We start from the raw sequence: 17,258 nt of genomic DNA, 5'->3' as shown, positions 1-17,258 counted from the left end.
GCACACTATCTAAAAGAATATTTTGAGAAATATTTTTAGCTATAGCTGCTATCCAATACGGAGCTGAATGTCCTAGTAGCGAACCTTGACATGAATTAAACAACTAATCATTACCCTTTGGTTTCAATAGAACCATATTTGAGAACGATTCACGATGAAAATCATCTTAAGTCTCACAAAAATGTTCATAAACTTTTCAGCTAAAATGTTTCCAAACAAATAAATCTTGTTGTTACATAGAAATACCTAACTGTCCAAACTCATAGAAAAGTGACTGATATTCAAACTATTGAATTTATTGAATATTCAATAACATTAGAACATTACTGCACGTCAATCACGTTTGTCTTTGTTCTATATTTTGTACGGTAGCGTATAATTTTAGTGAGTGAACAACAACCTAGGTCGATGATCAGTTATGTTGGTTTTTGATATTATTATCATTTACCAACTGATTTAATAAAATACTGATATGATCGAAATGTCCAGTGTTAATAATTTGCTAATGGTACAGACTTCCATGTCCTAATTAAATAGATATGAAAACAGCACAAGTAACCCTTGATTGAGTTCGGTGAATAAAGATTGTGGAATTAAAGCTAACATTAGTTATGGGTAAAATATTAAATAAAAACGCCATAACTTCGGTTTATTTTTCTGTTAAAAAGGCTGTTAATGAACAATGAAAATAAAGATTTAAATAACCGAGTTATTCAATTTGGCCATTTGTAAGAAATGTCACTTCATTTGTCGGTTTGTTTTACTAAATGACCATGCCATCACTCAGCCACTTTATATGGACTCAAACAATTGACCACAAATCCACAAACTTTATGACTTGAAAAATGTATTTTTCGATAAAGTATAAATAGCTCATAATGCTACAGTACATTTCAACTGATACAATATAGAACTGGACTAATTAACTGATTGTTGGTGTCAATGGAGAATCCTCATCCTAAAATCACATGTTTTCCCTACTTTTGCATGTCATTTTCAACTACCTATGACCAAACATTTATTTCACGTTTACAATAACATAGTACTTAGTTGCAACAAAAACATGTAACATCCAGTTGTTGATACCTACCCTGAAGTTGCATTGTCTTCACCATTAATGGAAAGCATTCAAAAGTGTTCAGAAGAATTTGAAAAAAAGAAAATAACCCGAAGGATAATTTGACAACTCAGTAAGTCGATGGGATTTCACATAAATTTGGTAATAGTAAAGTCAAGAAAATCTTGTACTTTTCTCCCTAACATTTCATTTTTGTTAAATACATCTACAATGATAATCAATACCTATTTCATATTTCAAGTGCTGCCATATTAAGAAATAAGGTCATGGTCAAAATGATCGAAGATTTAGAAAATATAGTGAAAATAAATTATTTGCCTGCTTGAAGATTGGTAGTTATGGTTATCGTAATTTAAGTGTTTGAGTAATTATTTGAGTGGTTTTGTGGAAATGTTTTTTATAACAAGCTAACAGTTTCTGGATTGTCAAGTGTAAGGATGTCACTCATTTAGTTTACATCCACTAATCCGTCTATTCAACATCGTTCTAAATACTGTGTAAATTGATTATAATATGATGTAATTGCATGATAGCGACATTCAATAACAACTTGTTACTTTCACAGATTAAAGTTAGGTTGTTCCAGGTTCTCAGAAAGTTTTGGTTCATTAGTTTACTTTGGAGTGTTGCCGAGAAATATCTAAATTTATATTGACTTCTTTATTTTACAAACGTTTTGAACGAGCAATAGATTTTATATTTTTTCACGACGTTTAATTTAACAGTTTATAATGGGCTAATTTAAAAGTCAGCATAGGAGTATATGGAGATTTTTAAATGTTATTGATATCATGAATTAACTTTAATTAGACATCAACTGAATACCTGAATGAACTGAGTACCTGTTCCGTCCTACTATGGAACTCCTCAACTAGTATTCCTATATTCATTATCAGGAAAGATTTATTTCTCATTTTGTTTACTAGCAGGCTTTTTATAGCATCGGTTTTACTTATTCACGGATAAACTTGTGGAGATAGTTAGAACAGACTTATTTTATAACTAGTTTTTGCTACTATTTGCATTTCTTTCATTATTTCTCACAATTTGTACATTTACTATGAGTGACTGTAAAATAGTTGTTTAAAAACGCATACCCTTGGATTTTCCGTTTTCGTTTTGAATCCCCCATACTATGACATACTGATTGTTGCTCACAAATACACTGCTGCATACATATGCCTCTTGCTCTCAATTAACTGTTGTTATGATAACAAAACTATAATACATTTACTATCTATGTTTACAGGCCACAGTAGTATTCTCATTATGTGCTTCATCTGGATATACACCTTGAACTATAACTATTGTGATCAGAATTATTAACTACTTATAATTGTGGATTACTAGACCATAAGAAATTCGAATATGCCTATTCCTGACAGTTTAAGTAAAGTCGAGTATATTTTTCTTGTGTGTATAGATTCATAACTTTATCATTATTTTTAGAGTTAATATATTCTTGGTCCACCACAACTATTGCTTATTTGTGATGTGTCTACCATACGTTATTGTAATGTTTTAGGAAACAATTGTGATAATTTATAATTTATCAATACTAATTTTCTTAATGTATATGTAAAATGTTAAACACTTATGAGCATCTTAAATGAGGCGAAAATAATTTTTTAGAAAAACAACAACACCAAACTAGTGTAGAATTTATCTTTATTTCGAGAATCGACATTAGCTGAAGGATTCATAATGGCAAAATGACTCAAAATAAGAATTGCGTTCAGTTCACAATCTTTAAAGTCACACAGTTAACTCCACTTGTAAATTGATAAGTTTTGAAGTTGTATTCTAATATTTCTAACAGAAAAAGTGGATAACTCTGAGCTAACAAGTAAATGAAACACAACTATAAACTCCAGAAATAATAAAATATTATAATAAAGTCATAGTAGCGAAAATCAAAGTGCTCATCGAATCACACAATTTATTTGTGTATTTCTGTAATGAGATGTTTTTGTTGAAAATGTTATACAAATTTCCTTGCTAATTATACCACAGATAGCCTACCAATTTAAATCTGAGTCACCTACAAAACCATTATTTTCAAGTAAATGAGATTGATATGTCTTCACAATCCATTTTACCGGACAATAATCATAAATATACTAAAAACTGACTTTAGGGTGGACCGCACAGGCCACGTCGGAAGTTTTTCAATTACTAGCCGATTTCATTGGGTGAAAGTGTCTCATTGTGTGGTGTCTTATTTTGATACTGAAAAACAAAACCCCTATATGCGTGCCCGACCAGCCGCGTGAGCGAAAAAGTCCAGAGTGGGAAAGAATTTTCTTATCGCCCAAACAAACCCAGAAATAACTTTTTATATATCTTTGAAGTTTAGGCCGTACTTTTCTACAAATGGATTGTGAATGACTTCTTAAAAAGAGAAGTGATATCTCGGATAGTCACATGTATCTAACATTTGATCGGAGTCCAATTTATCCATTGTATCTGACAGTCAAACTATATCATAAATTAACCAATCTAAAAAGCCATTATGTTCCTAGTCAGTGCTTGCAGCCAAGTTTAAAGATTCTTGATTTAATTTCATAGGAAATTATAGGAGTTTATGGATCTTGAATGGTAAACTAAATCAAAACAACCACTAATTACTTTCTGAATTTCAGATGTTTAGGAGCTGATGTCAAGTATTGCTGAAGTCATCGTCAAATGGACACATCAGATATGCGATTGTCTGGATTCAGATTTATCTTTGATACTGTGTAATATCAATTTGTTATAATTAATGTATATTCACAATTAGACATACTCCTTTGTTTTTGGTAGTTGATCAACTGTTGACTATTGGTTTCACATTACCTTGTTCTCAGAGTTAACAGATTTATAAAGACATGTTTGAAACTAGTCCAATACTGTGATTAGCGCTCGCTGATTCTGATAGACAAACATAAGAATTAGACCCCAAAATTTATCCCAAGTGCATACATTTATTCACTAATCATAGTTGTAAAACATGAACTTTTCATATGTAGTTAACTAAATGACCTGTTAAACATTCATACTGTGGTGTATGCGACTTATATTGACATAAGTAGTAGATGATGTTAGTCGTGAACAGAATGTCTGGCAGCAGAGAGACAGAAGGATCGAATAGTAAAGAATGGAAACAGAATGAAATTTGTATGAAAATGCAAGAACAATGAAGTCTGAGTCGTTTTGAGACAATCGATGGACATTTTGCAAACCAAGCATTTACTTTATGATTGTTAGATTTTATTAACAAGTCCTGTAAGTTTGTGTTAGATAAATTCGGTTGTCCCTACTGATGTTCTGTTCACTACAATACCACAGTTGTACTTAAACTATTGATTAGCACGGAAATGGTCTATTTGTTCATAAATACAAGTTTCTACCCGACATGGGTTAGCTCCGCTGGTCACGGCTTCTCATTAGAACTCCGAAAATTCCCTCACGAAGCTAGTCACTAGTGAGCACATGGTAATTATCAGCCGTGACCAGTGGGGCTAATCCGTATCGTGTAGAGACAAGTCTCTACCTCAGTAAAAATAAAAGTTTATTGAACCAGTTACATGAACCATAACAAAGCTTCTCCGACTATAATATATTTACCGGTTCATCTAAAAAAACTGAAAAAAAGTTTTGATGCCGTTCGTTAACATTAAATTCATTTGACTAGAACACCTACAATATAATGACAACGATTTCAAGTAACTTTTCTTAACTACTGATATAATTTCATCAGTACTACGGTTGACATTTTGCCCACGGCAATTAAGATTCCCTACCACCCATTTGTAAAAAAATGTATGGTGTCAAAGAAAAATTTAGCGATCGGTGATTGGTGTATTTGTTTTGCAGGTGTGTGCTCAAGTGATAATGAACAAACATTTTGTCACCTTTAATAATTTTGTAATTGGTCGTAAACTGTTCATCTTTGCAATGTGATTAGTTGAAATTGAAATCGTATCTAGAGCTGTGATTGGATATCAGAATTTTGAATTTTGAATTTGAAATTTAACGATAATAAATAAATCTTTTTGTGTAATGTAAGTCTTGTAAGAAATCTAGACATTTATAGAAAAAAACACCAACTTAAGTGCAATCCTTCTGTCACTGAATGCGTATTGGGATAAATTTTTGATTTCCGATCAAGTGATTTAATGTCACGAGTACTTATATGTATCACATAAAAAGAAAGTTGAGTGAAAAAGGGAACTGAAAATCGGTTTGAATATTTGATAATAGTGATTACTGAATGAGGTCGGTAGTCAAATGTTTAATGCCAAAATAATAAACAAATCATAACCAAAGTGTGTGCATAGGCTTTTTGTAACACATGGTCTGTTAGTTCGAGAAACAAATCAACATATTAATAAATCATCATGATAACTTACTAGTTGCAATATTTATGATTCAGGTGAAGCAACCGTAGACCATCATTGAATGAGCTGACTTTGACAGTATATGAATGTAGTAATAAATTTAACCGAAATAGGCACTTAATATTTAGTGGACGTTTATTTTGTAAATGTTCATTATTAATGAGAATGAGAAGACGTTAGATTTCAATGCGGTTAATTTTAAAAGTCCATTGAAAGGGTTTATTGTGTTTACTTGTAAATTATTTGTAGTTCTGTATTTTAAAATTAATTTTTTGGTCGTAATAAAAACTAGTTTGTTTAATCAGTCATGTGTGAATATTGTTAACCGCCGTAATATGAAACCTGAACTATATTTAGACATTATGAATGTAACCATTTTTGACAAGCATTTGAAATATCAGTTTCATGAAGTGTCAATGAACAAGCCTACGTCGTCTGACTGACTCAGCAAATATCTATCGACATTAAACGTATAAATATGAATAAGGTCAAGTGTATCAATGAACATTTACAATTCTATTATTATTTATTTTCCTTATTATTATTATTATTATTATTATTATTATTATTATGTCAATTGACAAGATTCAATTGTCATACTATGCACTTCATTGACACAAAATTCTTTGCATTTTAAATTTTCCTATAATGCTCTTCCACTTATTGTGACTGAACACTTTACTGCAAATCATCCCGACCTTTAGTGAATGACCTTTTTAATTTGTAAATATATATATCGTTACAGATGTAAACGTTAACCATTGTTAACACATTACATTGTCAAATTCATTAATGCCATGACATATTTTTGGCCTTTATAAAATATGGAAATTATGGACTTATAACTGTATAGTGTGATTGTACCAGTAATTAATAGTTATATGGGTGTGCAAATGAATACGGTGATATAATCAGTAGTTATGAATAACAATGAAGGCTTAGTTGACGATCGGACGTAATTCATACGTACGCTTAGTTCTGGTTTCAGGTACTATTAATATAAAACTGGAATATGAAATTCTTGCATTTTGTATTCATGAAACGGATAATATTCTCATTTCTTTTAACACTTACTATATGACCTTTTAATCGGATTACTAATTTCAATGATGACGGCTTCAACTTGTTTTATAATGTCAGTATCTTATTCATAAGGAAGATATTTTCTCAATTTTGTTTATTTCTCTATGAGCTTTAATCACATTCATCTTTGTAACTATCTTATTATATTCACTACTAAATTTATTCACCTAACGACAAAATAACGATTTTCACTATATTAAAATATTCCTATTAAAATGTACTAGTAATAGATAGTTTACAAATATGTTACTAAGACATGAACGGTAATCACATTATTTTACATCTAAAATTATTAGATAAGTGTTCATAAAATGACAAAATCTTGTCTGCTTTCTTAACCTTTATATGTATTATACATTAGAAACAAGTTTACGAATACATGAGCGATAATCGCTTATCGATTATTAATATCTAAGGTATATCAAAATGCATTCGACATTAAAAAGTGCTTAATCACTTGACCTTTGCCAAAGACAAAAACAATATTGGGAAAAATGCCTTTAAATCAATTTGTGGGTGGCCCTGAAAAGGGCCTTTAATCGTTCTCGCGGTGGGACGTCCAAACTATTAGTTGGTAATGGCGCCACACATCGGACAGTGTACTGCTCGTACGTTCGGTGATGGGTCATAAGCACAGAATCTATGAAACATAGCTTCCAAAGGACAGAAAACCCAACCCACTTCATCACCAGTTTCATAGGGCGGCTGTGCAAGATTACAGATGTCACACAAACGGTTCTCTTCATCTTCTTCATTTTTGATGTCCCGTTCTGTTAACTCTTCTGAGTTTATAGAAACTACGTCATCCTCGTCGTTACTTAACGTTTCATCCAAATCGACATTTCCTCGATGCATCAACGGCGTTGTAAAGTTAGTCGACATGCTTGTTCCACTGTACAACTGCGGTTCAGCCCATAAGAATGGTAAGCATAATTCTTAATGTGGAATGAAGCAGTACCAGATATTAGCAGCGGTCGCACATTTTTCAAACTGGGCCTCTGTTAACCTGCGCACCCATGAATTTCCTTGGTACCTTAGGGAATTGCACTCGTGATTGTGATGCACATTCCCACGTACAACAGTCCAGTAGCCGTCGATAATCTTACAATACATGAAGGCCGGACATTCAGTGTTCATGGAAGCCCTTCATGACAAAAAATGTTAATAACATTTATAAAATTACCTCCTCCGTCTAATCCGCTGTGACGAACCGCTAGATGTTATACGGCCATGTCTCCAGCACACAAATTTAATGTACGAGTTTTCATTTCTGCACAAATGCGAATCTCGAACTACATAATGACAGTAAGTTGATCTTTCATAATTTGTGATAGCGGACTTCAACGCTTCAATCGATGGGAACGCAACGAGAAACAACGTTGTCAAAAAGACTTCCTCTATTTCTGTTACGTGAGAAACAACAGCGCTTGTACTAGGCACGTTACTGTCCTCCATAATGATGATTAAAATGTACTTCGTCGACAAGTACTGATGTTTTATAGCAATCCGACAAAACATAACTAACAAATTAAAAACGAACTTCGAAACTAGCCATTTCATTGGACGAAACGGGATGAAAAATATTGCAATTTTGGGTTGAAAAAACATTTTTAAAAAGGGTGGGTGGGGGTTTTTTAAAAAAAATTGCCGTGGGGCAAATGAATTTCGTATAACTATTCAATAATTATTCTGTTAAGTCCAATGGTGTCCTTGGACTTTAAATGGACATTTCCTATTGGTCAATATTTATTTCACTTGTCAAATATTGTACAAATGTTGTTTTCTATTTTATGGTACGACGTGGTCTGCTTGATTGGTATATAAAAAGAGTATGTTTGAAATGCATGATTTGACTCATATTGCGGAAGCTGGTGTTGTGTTTTGGACTCAAGCAGACGGGCTAGAAGGACCTAGGACCAATAAGGCGCTAGACTGTCCACACCGCTTGAACGTCATTGGTTGGCATAGTGTGAAGGTTCGTATAAGTCGTATTCTGATTGATGGATAATTCGTGTGATAGAAAACCCAGACATCAAGGTCATAACAATCTCAATATATACTGTTTTCTAAAATTGTTAATAATAACAATGAAGATTTTCCTAAACATGATAAAAGTGATAAGGTAGGTAAATAATGGCATAAAAACGTTATTCTTACTAAGGGAACTGATAGTAACTGTGTTGTTGTTGCTGTTGCTGGAATCCTGAACATTCACCATGATGATGAATTAAAAATTGTAATTGAGAATGGAAGGCTCGGCCTGATAAGATAAAATGTTGGAATGGAAACGAATTGTATTCAGGAAGATCAAAGAAATAGAAACAAGTCAGTTGGAGGCAAAAGGTCTATAGCGAAGAAGATAGGAGGGAAGTAGATATCAGTGAATAAGGAAAAGAAAAAAAGTGATACGATATTAAGATCGAGGACGAAGAAGGGACTGTACAAGTTTCTTTTGTGCGCATAACTGTGGTTTTTCAAAATGTTTTGCAAATGCAATGTACGTTTTATGTAAAACATGATGGAAAATCATCAGAAGTCTAGATATAAGGCACTAAGTGGAGATAGTTAACAGAAACTACTTAGTATAGATTGAATTCACTTACCGAGTAGTTTAAATGATATTTTATTTATTGAAAAACGACGAAGGTATACCACAAATTCATATTAATCACAAAATGCACATTTTCTTCATTACTGTTACAGTAACCTGTTAGCAGTTATATAAACTCTTAACTTCTTATTTATGTAAGTGTTTCAAGTTCTGAGTCGAATACTTTTCAATTTTTCTGGCATAGATAATTATATATAACAGAGTAGAGAGGAAATTCCGTCTTGTAAATTTGACCTAGCCACAGAGTTGTGTTGTTTTCAACTCACTGGGTTTCAGAGAATTATCGGTGACTTAGTTTTACTATCCCCTAATGCTTTTATTTTTTCGGAACCTTTATACTAATTATTCGTCCAAAAAAGCACTAAAGACGTTCTGATTTCATTTTCAAGATCTAAGATATGCATATAAATAGGAAATACATTTTGACAGTCATGCTATTTATTCAGTTCATCAACACTTAAGACCAGTTAACATTAAAATTATTTATTGATCATAATAACATTAGTTACAATTTATATTCAACGTACTCTAATCGGATCTCTAATGCCAATAGTAATATTTTGGTTGAAGCATATTTTGACTTGGTCAGAATTGAAATTTAAGTGTTCGTTTATTGATAGGGAATCCATAGAGCTGTTTCATATTTAGTGATATTTACGAAAAGACATTTTGTGAAAAGCGTGTGGACAATGAAACTATAGTGAAAAGACACTTTTCGACAGTCGAATATAGTGTTAAAAAGATGCAGGATTACTCATAATTTTGAACGATTCAAGTACAACCATTTACCTGACTTCATAATGTATATTATAAAATATAATGTCAGTATTATGGTTCTTATCCCAGTACGCAGGTCAATCCGATGAAAAAGTATACTTCAGTAGTTGGGATCATGAGTCAGTTGAAGCTAGACCACCATGAAAAACCTGGAAGCACTGGACGGCCGTTTCGTCCTATTGTGAGATTCCTCAGCAGTGCGCATCCACGACCCCGCCTTGCGGGATTCGAACCTGCAACCTATCAGTCCTATTCTGAAAAAGTATTCATTAGTACACACGTAGCTTCATTTATCAAATTATTTCACTAAGATTTGAACTAGAAATTTCACAGTATTGAATATCGGCAATAAATATTGTTCACTAATCTATAGAAATAATTTACTTCAGACATTTAAATTAAATAAATTCTTTACTATGTCAAACGTTACCCATTTTAAGACGTTATAACTTTAAATCAAGATATGAGATGTTATTACAGTTGACAAACTTCTTTCATTTAACTCTAAAGGATTGATTGATTTGAAGTGAACACTCTTCATATTCATGAATGGATAATAAATACTTAGTTACTTTTTACAAATATAAAAATACTCAGTTATAACAAATCACATACTGAGCATAGTTCATGTCTATGAAATACAAGAATATCATATATTATACAGAATAAAATATCATATGAGAAAACAATACAAATACTACACTGAATGATCATCACATTGAATCAAAATGGAAGTAATGTTGAACAAAACTCATAATGAGTAAATCAATCAAAAATTGGTTTTTCTTTCCATCATATCATCTTTTCTTTTTTTTGAAGACTCAAAGTTTGGATCCCGACTTTAGATCTTCTGACTTTATCCTTCCCCACGAAATAATGTTGGGTCCCCAAGTTACAATCAATATGACTCTATTAAAAAATGTTTCTCACATTGAATAGAAATTCCACTAGAACTGACTAGATGGTGAGGATCAACGACACTTAAAATGAAGTCATGAGGGTTTGATTCTTCTGAAACATTTTCATCGAATTTCTTGAAAATCACTAGGATAATCAGCATCTATCAAACTTTCATTAGGTACTTGATCATCATTTGATATATACATATGTTTCTCATTTTTGTAATAAATATGATCAAAAATGAGTCTCGTCAGCTGCTTACAATCTGTGATATTTAAAAATCATAATTATATAATGGGTTTAAATTGCTTACTGAATATTGTAAATATATACCTAATGTGAAAGAATATTCTACAAGATTAATTGTGACAACCGTTCAAAAGTGGATAAGAACTTTCGTCTAAATTTGAACGAATAGTTTCACAATATTTGGGCGCCGAGTTAAAGTGAGACATTAAAAAGAAGAATATATTTGTAAAATCTCAGCGAATGAATTTTAAGTAAATCCAACGTTTCGCCTGGCAATCCGGTCCAAGCTTTTTCAAGGAAAATATAATCAAACAACAAAATTATCGAATATAAATAGGTACAAGGTTCTTCGGTTTACTGTATACTGAATAAGTCATCTAACCAATGTGAAGGATTTTTTTATAAATAGGTATTTGTATTAATGTGTAAGAGACATGTTTATATAAAAAAAATGAAAATAATAAAGGTCAAACAAATAAAAGTTCATTTGAAAATAACCAAGGGGAGAGAAGGAATAAGAAATTGTCGTGTTATCCTAGGCCATAGAATGACTTAAGGATTACAAGGTAAATTCAAGGTTATGACAAACTGTTTTTATACACATAAGGACAAGGTATGTGTTATGGAACCAAAACGTGTTAAGACAACAGAATGTGTTTATACGCAAGTGCCGTGAGAAGAAATTTCATTCAACTAAATATTGACTTCGGTCTGTGTATATTAGGAAAATCAGATCATTTTTATATATGAAATGAATCAAAAAATGCCACAGCCTGCATTAAATGAAGATAAATAAGTAAACAAAATAAAAGAGGAATGTATATGTAATTGAAAGTGTGTGTTATTTTAATGTTCCAGTCAATTGTTTAACATATTCAGATAAGATAACAGATTTGAATCATTGAACGCATTATCTACCAATTAGTTACTATGGCATAGATATATCAAATTGCAAAAAGGAGATCAGGTTTACTTATTAATTATTAGTTGCCATGGGACAGCTAGTTGTATTCCATCTCTCCTATTAATATTGTTTGAATTAGCCCATATATGTAGGGCTTCGGCTGTTAGTCGTTCTTTGTAAGAATTAAATCCTTTTTGAATGATTCTCGTGCCATTGAAATCAACTGTATGACCCGATTCAATCGAGTGTAATGCTATCGCTGATCTGTTCTCAAGCTTTTTTACATCAGTTGAGGATTTAGGAATGTGCTTTAAGCACAGTTTGTGTTCCTTCACCCTCACATTCAGTTGCCTTGATGTTTCACCTACATACGTTGCATTACAGTCATTACATTTGATTTCATAAACACAATTTGACCCTTATTATTTTCATTTTTTTTATATAAACATGTCTCTTACACATTAATACAAATACCTATTTATAAAAAAATCCTTCACATTGGTTAGATGACTTATTCAGTATACAGTAAACCGAAGAACCTTGTACCTATTTATATTCGATAATTTTGTTGTTTGATTATATTTTCCTTGAAAAAGCTTGGACCGGATTGCCAGGCGAAACGTTGGATTTACTTAAAATTCATTCGCTGAGATTTTACAAATATATTCTTCTTTTTAATGTCTCACTTTAACTCGGCGCCCAAATATTGTGAAACTATTCGTTCAAATTTAGACGAAAGTTCTTATCCACTTTTGAACGGTTGTCACAATTAATCTTGTAGAATATTCTTTCACATTAGGTATATATTTACAATATTCAGTAAGCAATTTAAACCCATTATATAATTATGATTTTTAAATATCACAGATTGTAAGCAGTTGACGAGAACCTACGAGATAAAATGAATTCATGCTAATCTGCTAAAATCTTTGTTCTTGCTCTTTTCAAAATGATAAAGGGAACTATGTGTATCAAAAATGAGTCATTACGATAACTCATATTTGGTAAAACAACTAGAGAATCCTGATAAGCAGATTCATCGGAAACGTTTGTCGTAGAATGATGAGCTGCATTTGATGCAACTGTCTTAATTATGCTGCTCGATTTATTTTGTTTCTTCATAACTATATAACAACACCTCATCTTTCTGTGAGCTGGACAAATCACTGCTTGTATATTGTGTTTTGGGGATAATGGGATTTGAACTCACTGCATGGCATGTTTCTGAAATGAACATTCTTGGATCACTGGGCAGATCATGTATAATTGCTACTGTTTCGTTTAAATCAATGCTTGTCAAGGATTTATGGAGTCCTTCACTGACACATACATTCAGTATGCAATCATTTTCCAGCTCCGTACGCAGTTTAGAAATTAGTTCATTAAGTCCCGTCACATCTCCAAAGTATGGATGATTCAGCAGACATGTGTGTAATTCTTCTATAAATTCCAACAGATACTTTTTAAAATGCTGCTGTTGTCGCTGAAATAGCAACTGCAATTGATCAGAAGGGAGAGCCATTTTCTGTTTCCGTATGAATCAGCACGGTAATGAAAAATGCTGTATGACTAATTAACAACCAATGTCGTTCAAGAACACCGACGACAATTCTGTATGCTGACTGTCATGGTTTTTTCTCCACCCCGTTGCCACTTGTTATATCTAGAGCTTAAATTCTTAATATACCGCATATAACTTGAACACTCGAATGCTAGGACAGTCCCAATTCGGAAATGAGAAAACAGAAGCCAAGTGAAAGGAATGCTATTCCAAACAGTGTCAACTGTGGTACAGAACTGTCAGGTATATATAGTTTTTAGTAAGAACGAGATCATCATTATAGTCCTCTAATCCGCATACAGGGGGTTATTAGCATTTGTCCAATAGGGAAGATACACGTATGGATTCTGGAATATTCTTCCAAAAGATTATTGGATGGAATATCTTTGGATCTTTTTGGGTTCCTTAGAGATTCCTCAAGTTCACCCATGGACCGTCTTCATATTTACTTAGCAGGTAAATGATGACTTAACCATCATTTTGTTAAATTCGCTTTAAATTACGTTATAATTAACAATAGTGATATGGATACTTTTTGGACGAAGTGTAGTGTGGTAACACTTTTTGGTGCTTGTAAAAAAATTGTACTTGTTTTGGACATACCTTGTCACGCAATTCTTAATACAATACACCAAAAAGAATTCACTATATTCTCTGAAGTTGGAACAAACTGTTCATAAGTCTTAAACTAGTTGATATGACGGGATGAAAAGAAAAAATTACAACCTTCTACTCATTGTGACTTCTTGTTCAACATTACTTTCGTGTTTTTAATTCAATGTGATGATTACTCAGTGTAATATTTATTCTGTTTTCCAGTATGAGATTTTATTCGGTATTAAATTAATGTATTTCAGTGTGATGTCATTTTCAGATACAATAGTCTTGTATTAATTTAACATGAACCAGGCTCAGCATGACACGAAGCATGTGATTTGTAATAAGCCTGGGTATTTTTCGTATGTGATTTTATCCAAATCAATAATCAAAATGGATGAACAATCAGTATTTAAATGTGTATTTTCGACGGCGGTCATCTTGTTCGGGGCTTGGCGAATCTTCACTTGTACCAGTCTTGGAGTTCTTACTTCGCGTTATGGGAATTTCAGTGGTTCCTTATTTGACAAGTGTAAGTAATAAGCGTTTCTGGCATAACAATTGGCGACTCAGTCATAAAAATTGACGACCAGTCATGACACTACTAAGGAAAGTTCATCCGGTGGTTTTTACTAGTATATTTTTTACTGATATCAATTATTGGTGAACGCTATTCAGAATACAGTGGAGTTTTGATAAAATGAAACAACCATGGTGTTTATCTTTAAAAAAAATTTATTTAGAATTTTCTATTTAAATTTTATTTTTTAGATTTTGAACTTTTAAAAATGATTTGATTCAAATAAATTTACAGAGCTTATTGAGAGAACTGAATAGTGTGCACTTGTCCGATCAATATTTTTTCAGATTTGGTCACATTAGGATTTTTAATTTCGTCGTTATACAACATTTTTATATTACTTAACATAAGACTAATATATACACACTTCGTAAACTATAATTTACCTTTGAAAGTGTATTCACCATATAGTTCTTAGAATGGTCGCTAGTATCGAGCTTCGAAATAGTTTTCTCGATATTCTAATGAGAAGTCAGGGAAGTCGAAAATCAGATGGTATTTTAATCACTGTTGATACTGGATGATCATCGAGATACATCACACATTGATGAAATCGGGAACTTAGACCACGAGAATTCAATTCCATAGCTTCAAAATATCTTGTTTATTGGAAGATCTGAACTTTCTGAGTTCGATCTCATGCTGGGGTTGTGGGCCGATACTGGTAAGGAATTCTAAACTCACGTGTAAAATCTGTCTGTCCCATAGTTTTGTCTAATTATCAAGCTAATGTCGCCACAAGACAAAATGCATAAACAGTTCTAAATATTTTACTTTATAAAACTGTTTCTCCACTATTGAATATTTCATTAGCCAACATTAGTTTCAACTACTGACAAAAACCTTTTAACTGGTTAAACATTACAGTTATGGTGTGTGCTACTTATACTGACATAAGTAATAGATGATGTTAGTCGTGAACAGAATGTCTGGCAGCAGAGAGAAAAGAGAATCGAATAGTAAAGAATGGAAACAGAATGCAATTTGTATGAAAATGCAAGAACAATGAAGTCTGAGTCATTATGAGACAATCGGTGGATATTTCGCAAATTATGTATTTACTATTTGATTGTTAGATTTTATTAACAAGTCCTGTAAGTTTGTGCTAAGTACATTCGATTGTCCCTGCTGGTGTCCAGTTCACTACACAGTGACTTCTAGTCGTAAACTTCGTAACGATTTGCTACCTAGTTTTTCTATGTAGGGATAACTTTAATTTTGTTAAACTATTGTCTGTCAGCAAACACTTATATGTTTCCAAGATAAGTAGATCAATAAAAGTTTCTACGAAATTTGTTTATCTTCAATTGGTCTATACAACAACCTTTAGAAATAAATTGATGAATCGCTGTTTCACTACCTAAAATTTAATGACGTATTATTGATTAAAAATTAGTCATTTTTTATAAACAGGTGTATGTACAACACTTTTATTTAACAAGTCAAGATGTCTCAGTCATATATTTACACTACTTTTATACGTCAACCATTAACAGCGTAGAAGTTGCAAATCAAGTGAACTTTCTGCAAATGTGTATTCAAGCTCCACAACAACCAGATGAAGGAAAATGAAATTAAAATAATACTATTTAAAGTAGCGAATGCTAAACGTAAATAATATAGTTAGAAAAAAAAAGAATAATAACAAACAATGAAGTATATTAAGTCTTATAAGATGTGGAGTGAACAAAACTCCTACATTCGTTCAAATTTATGTCGTCAATTTTCACTGAATACATTTCATTTGATATTGTACATCAGAGGTGGATCCTAATCTCTCTCCAAAATTTAGTATAGAAATTATTTTGTCGATCTCACTGTCACAATCTACCTTGTCATAATCAAATAAATTATTAAGTGTGGGCTTCCAATGGTTGTCTAACTTAGATCGGTTCTTGATTTCCATTTATAACTATTAATATTAACTAACTCTACTTATATACTTGTGTTAAATGTAACTTATTAGTGAAAAGTGGCAACCGTCAGAGGCCCAATATACAGTATATAGTTGTTATGGCCCAGTTAACTAACAATTTCTTTCAAACATTTAATTGGTCAGAAAGTTATAGGTAATTAGGTATATTCTTATGATAAGTCGTTATCACAAGCGAATATGCCAAAACTTTTCAGCTAATGGATATTCGATTCATCATGTGAATGGAATTTCTGGTCTGACTTCATTAGCCATATAAACGCTTTTGGTGTAACTCTTTAGGAGTTTGCCAAGCTATGAAATTTTCTTGTCTGAATTAGTAAATTCTTTTCTGTGATAGAGCAGTTCGAAAAATTGGTACGGATAAACGTACAAAACCCAAACTTGATTGATAAATCACCAGAAGCACATAAACATATCCACTTCATAATTATTGTTATATTATTTCCGAATATATCTAAATTATATATCTCATAACTAACACACTATTAAAAATCTTTAGTACACAAGAATGGAAAAGAGACTAAACAAGAACATTCTGACGCTTGTGGACAGCAACACGATGCACATTTCCAATTATATGAAGGTAGCGGTACCCTCTCCGAT

This window comes from Schistosoma haematobium, chromosome ZW (genome assembly GCF_000699445.3).
Source record: "Schistosoma haematobium chromosome ZW, whole genome shotgun sequence".
NCBI classification, from domain to species: domain Eukaryota; kingdom Metazoa; phylum Platyhelminthes; class Trematoda; order Strigeidida; family Schistosomatidae; genus Schistosoma; species Schistosoma haematobium.
This window is presented reverse-complemented; position numbering follows the sequence as displayed.